At 35.2% G+C, this 6,058-nt stretch overlaps 1 protein-coding gene and 1 pseudogene across 1 annotated transcript in view; both read left to right on the top strand.

The window, feature by feature from the left end:
- The window catches only part of ZSWIM6 (zinc finger SWIM-type containing 6), a 69,584-nt gene that overhangs the window by 34,903 nt on the left and 28,623 nt on the right, over nucleotides 1–6,058 (top strand). The window lies entirely within an intron of this gene.
- LOC103663845 lies at nucleotides 2,161–3,248 on the top strand (annotated as a pseudogene).

Below are 6,058 nucleotides of genomic sequence, written 5' to 3'. Positions count from 1 at the left end.
TCTTCTACACAGGGCTTTGCAGGGAGTGTACCTTTTGCAGCTGAGTGAACTCTGCAGTTTTCAAACACTGTAAGTCTAAGCAGCCCTACAAGGTGGGTAGGAATTATTATCCCTATTGTTTAAGTAGGGAACTGCCACCTCAGAGACACTAAATGGGCTGGCCGGGGACATACCTTGCCCTTTCCAGATCAGAATTGGTTTATCAAACATTTCTCCTAGTTGGAAATGTAAAACGATGGGTGTATGAGCTGGGGCACAGTGGTAGTATTTGTACATCTAAATGTTTGCTGGAAAGGACAGGCTTTCAGGGCATGTAGAATTCATTAATTCTTGTTACCCACATTTTCTGGGAGTATGGGTGCTGGTCCGCTGGCACTGTTGTTGGTGAAATGCACGTGTAGTCAGGAAGGTCTTTGTGGTGATTTGTCATCTGCCTCAGTGTGAGTCTAGCCACGTTCGCTCACTGGTTGGTCAGTTGTAGGACGTTAACAGGTTTAAGACTACTGAGTGGTTTGGAGCTGTTCACCTTGTACAAGAGAATGCTTTCTTTCATCTTTTTCTTCTTCCCTGGGGAGTTGCCTTCCTAATTTTGGTTTACCTTGGCTTGTATGTAACAGTGCGTCTTTTTTGGTGAAATCACTGCGTGCAGATGAGGTGTCTTAGTGGAAAGAAAAGTAAAAGCATGCTGGATGGTAGAGAAAAGCTGGACTAGAGCTGAAATGTGCTGTGGATAATTCAGAAACTGAATGATGCACACACCAGTGATTTGATAATTGCCTTTATACACTTTGAGGCATTGAAGCTAGGAAAGCAATTTAAAAGTATTGAATTTGTTTTCATTGTAATTCATAGCAAATAATTAAGTGTCCTTTGTGAAAGAACCAATAATACCTTTATAGATGCCAGGTCCTCTGGTAGGTGCTAGAAATGCTAAGTTCTCACTGAGTTCTGTGTAGTAGTTTTCGTTGAGTCCTTACAAGGGTTAATGTTTCTGACGGACAGCAGAATGAAGTGTTTAATTATCAAAGAGCCTTATTTTTAAAACTACAGATGTTTCAGGCGTGCGTTGGAAGGGAAAGAGATAAATGCCCAAAGTGGAACTCTGAATTAATAAAATTTGGAGAATGACTTACTCAATTTGGTTAATTTGGTTATTAAGGCTAATTACAGCTTTTGTAGTGGTGACTGTTAAGATAAAAGACCATATCTATTATAGTTCTGAACTTGAATCTAACATTAAGAACATCCTTTCAGGATGAAACCTCCCTTTGGAGAGGTGAGCAATAAAAGAATGTTATAGGCAAATTAATAAAGGCTTGGCTTTTGAAATTTTTTCTTGTTCTGCAAAATGGAAATTTTCTAATTAGAGAAATGTAAGCATAAAAATCTAGGATGGGTTTCTTTTTTCCTCAAATCATAGAAATCATTACTTAAAGTTTCCAAAACACATAGGATTTTGCTTTTAAGGACCATAATCTATTTGAGGTTGTTTTTTTTCCCCCTTCATCTTTTTCTTTTCTTTTCTTTTCTTTTCTTTTCTTTTCTTTTCTTTTCTTTTCTTTCTTTCTTAGAAAGGGAGAGAGAGAGCAGAGGGAGAGGGAATCTTAGGCTCCGTGCCCAGCGCAGAGCCCAATGTGGGGCTCCATCTCAGGACCCTGAAATACAGACTTCTTATTCATAATGAACACATTGAAGATAAATCACTCATTTTGGAAAAACATTTACATCACATTATTTGTCACTATTACTTTACTTGTTGCCCTTTTACACACAACCTTGTTAATACACTAACAATCTGATGATGAAACTAGTCACAGCACATCTTTCAGGGCAACTTCTTGATTTTAGTTTCGTCTGATAATGTGTTCATTTAAGATTAGTAGAATTATACGATAAAAACATCGTGGAAGAGAAACTTAAAATGTCCTTTTTAAAAATATTTATTTATTTATTAGAGATAGAGAGTGGGGGAAGGGGCAGAGAGTGAGGAGAGTTTAAAGCCAACTGCACACTGAGTGTGGAGCCTGAAGCAAAGGCTCGATCTCACAACGCTGAGCGGAAACCAAGAGTCTGACACTTAAACTGACTGTGCCACCCAGGGGCCCTTGGAAAAGTCTTAATTTTTAAGCATTAACTGTTGAATATTAGGAATTTACTTTTTAAAGAAGAAATTTGATGATTTGAAAATTTTTTTAGTTCAGTATAACCTCATAAATATCGGTGGCAATTTTTGGTGCAATATATAGCTTTTATATGTAACTTTTTTCATGTTGTTAGGGTGTCCATTACTCCACAGCCTAAAACCTGGTAAAGTTATATCTCATTTTCCAATGGGCTTCAGTGGAAAAGGCAGTCAGTTTCATGTTCTTTAGGTACCATTTGGATTTGTCCCTTGCTTTGTGACAGTGTGTGGTCATGTTTCATTAGAAGCTGATTTTATGTTTCTGGGCATGGGAAAAGCATAGGATTAATAAGGTAGTGATTTATGCAATGTCCATTGGCTTGTTAGAGGATTCCTGTGGAAAGAATGCTCATACTTAAATCTTTGGAGTACCAGTAGGCAGTATTGTTTGATACAGATATTATGTAGCAGTAGTTTGCTTTGTAATTTACATACAGTAAAATTCTTACTATACTGTAAAATATACTGTAAATACTATGAAAATACATAGGTCTGTGGTCTTGGATCATCATGGAGAGCAGGCCTGTCATTGCAGCATCCAGCTGGGGGCTGGAGGATATTCAAAAATGGCATTATAGTGCTTGCAGGGTTCAATAAACTGGAGTTAATGCAAGATGATAGAGTATGTGAGAATGTTGGTGTAAAAGAAGCCATAAGACTACTTCCTAAGAATCTTTATAATGACAGGATTATTCACATTAAGAGAGCACTGCACCTAACCATGAGGCAGCAGATTTTGCATAAAGAGCAATGAACCAGGGTGCCTGGGTGGCTCAGTCAGTTAAACATCTGCCTTTGGCTCAGGTCATGATCTCGGGGTCCTGGGATCGAGTCCCTCATCGGGCTCTGTGCTCAGTGGGAAGTCTGCTTCTCCCTCTACCCCTCACTCCTGTTTGTGATCTCTCTCTCTCTCTCTCATGCTCTCTCTCTCTAATAAATAAATTTTTTAAAAAATTTTAAAAAAAGCAGTGGACAAAATAGGATAAATTCTACCTTGAATGATATCTGAAAGAGGTTAGGCAGAAAGGAGAGAGAAAAATGGGCAAAGAAAGAATCATGTAGTTGAAATCTGTGGTTGCATCTGTCCTCAAAGTATTTTTATGAAGTTGATTAAACCTGAGATATACAATTTAGAACTCTCTGGACTACGAATGTATTACTTTAAGTAAATGTCTATTGTAATTATTAAGAAATACATACATCTGGATTTTTTGCTATACAGTTTTGAGTTCAGACAAATGAATAGAGTCCCGTAACAGTCGCTACAGTCAACATATGAAACAGTTATATCCCCTCCAAAAATTCCCTCACACTGTCCCCATTTCCATTGCTGACCCTCAATCCTTTGCATTGGTGATCAGTCCCTTTAGTTTTATCTTTTCTAAAATGTCCTATAAATTAAATAATGAGAGTATATGTGTGTGTACACACACAAATCCTTTTGATTCTGGCATCCTTCACTTAGCATAATGCATTTGAGATGTTATATGTGTGTCAGGGGTTTGTTTCTTACTACTGAGTAGTAATCAGTTAGATGAATGCATCCGTTTGTTTATCCGTTCACCAGTTTATAGTCATTCAGGTTGTTTCCGGTCTTCTGCATTTATGAGTAAAGCTGCCGTAGAGACACCCGGGCAGCTCAGTCAGTAAAGCATCTGACCCTTGATTTCAGCTCAGGTCACAATCTCAGGGTCCTGAGATCAAGCCCTGCATCAGGCTCAGTGCTAGGTGTGGAGCCTGGTTAAGATTCTCTGTCTCCCAGTGTGATGTTGAACACTAGAGGTGAGAGCAGACATCTTTGCCTTGTTTTGATCTCAGAAAAAAAGGTTCAGTCTTTTGCCATTCTGATGTTAATGTAGGATTTCTTTCACAGATGCCTTTATCATGCTAAGTTATCTTCTGTTCCTATTTTGCTGAGTTTTATTTATTATGAAGCAATGTTGAATTTTGTCAGTTGCTTTTTCTGTTGAAGAAAATTGCTTTTTCTGCATCTGTTGAAATGGTCATGTTTTTGTTTTTTCTTAGACTGTTAATATAGTGAGTTACTAACTCTGATGTTTAATGTTGAACCAACCTTGCTTTCCTGGGTTAAACTGAACTTGGTTGTGGTGTGTTTTCCTTTTTGTATATTTCTTAATTAGATTTTCTAATATTTTGTTGAGGTGTTTTACTCTTTTGTTCATGAGGGATGTTGATCTGTAATTATATTTCCTTGCAATATCTTCATCTGGTTTTTGTTATCAGGGTAATGCTGGCCTCTTAAAATAAGTTGGAAACCATTCCCTTCTCTGTTTTCAGGAAGCTATTGTGTAAAATTGGTATTCTTTGTTAAATGTTTGGTATAATTTTCCAGAGAAACATCTGAACCTGCATTGTTAAAGATTTTTAATTACAGATTTAATTTCTTTAATAAATTTATTACTATTCAGGTTATTATTGCTTCTTGAGTGAACTTTGGTAATTTTTGATTTTTAAGAAATTTGTTTATTTTATCTAATTAGTAGAATTTATAGGCATAAAGTTGTTCATAGAATTCCATTTTGAGCCTTTTAATGCCTCTCTAGGCATTATAATATCTCCTCTTTTATTCCTGATACTGATAGTTTGTCTTTCTTTTTTTTCTCTCTGATTATAGGTTTATTGATTTCATTAATCTTTTGGTTTCATAGAATTTGGGAGGTGGACAGTTTTCAATTTACTTAATTTCTGATCTGTTATTTCCTTCCTTCTGTTTGCTGGCTTTGCTTTCTCTTTCTAGGTTCTTAAGGTGGATATCAGATTATTGCTTTGAATCTTTTCTTCTTTTCCAGTACAAGTTATTTAATACTATACATTTACCTCTAAACTCTTTTTAGCTGTAGATCACAAATTTTGATGCATTTTATTTGTGTTTTCATTCAGTACAGACTGTTTTCTAATTTTTCTCATCACTTCCTCTTTTAATCATGAGTTATTTGTGTTATTTAGTTCCCAGATATTTGGGAATTTTCCAAATATCTTCCTGTTATTGATTTCTGGTTTAATTTTGTTACATCAGAGAATATACGTTGTATGTTTCAGTAAAGTTTCTAAATATAATTGTGAATTTGTTGATTTCTCATTTAAGCTATAAGTTAAATACTTTGTGTATTTTGAAGTCTTAATGTTAGGTTTAGCTTTATTCATTTAGGATTCTCATCTGTTTTTAGAGAACTGACCCTTTTATCCTATTATGTCTCACCTTATCTGACATTAGTATTCCTTGTTCTGAAATCTACTTTGTCTGATATTAATATGGCCACTTCAGCTTTATTTTGAAAGTGTTTGCATAGTATATCTTTTTCAATCCTTTTCTGTTTAATCCATCTATGTCATTATATTTTAGGTAGCTTACTTGTACATGGCATGGGGTTGAGTCTTGCTTTTTAATCTGATTTTACCATCTCTTTTAATTTGTATGTTTAGACCACTTAACATTTAATATAATTATTGAAGTAGTTGAATTTAAGTCTACTACTTAGTACTTGTTTTCTGTTTATCCTCTCTATTTTTATTGTTCCTTCTACCCTGTTTTCTCCTCTCCTTCTTTGGATTGTTCTAACCTTTTTTAGTATTTCATTTAATCTGTTGTCTTTTTTGTTTGTATCTTTTTGTATATTTTTAATGGTTTTGGTATTATAATAAACATACCTAACCTTAACCAGTCTGCTTTGAGTTGGTATTTTGCCACTTTAAGTAGAATGTAGAGTCTAATAATCTTATAGGTCCCTTTACTCTCCCTTCTTAATGTTATAGTGTTTATGTGTATTACATTTACATACATTTAAAATGCCACAAGGCAGTGTTCAAATTGCTGCTTTCAATAGTCATATTTATTTTAAAGAAACTGAAAGGACA

The sequence above is a fragment of the Ursus maritimus genome, unplaced genomic scaffold (genome assembly GCF_017311325.1).
Source record: "Ursus maritimus isolate PB19 unplaced genomic scaffold, ASM1731132v1 scaffold_5, whole genome shotgun sequence".
NCBI lineage: Eukaryota > Metazoa > Chordata > Mammalia > Carnivora > Ursidae > Ursus > Ursus maritimus.
This window is presented reverse-complemented; position numbering and strand designations above follow the sequence as displayed.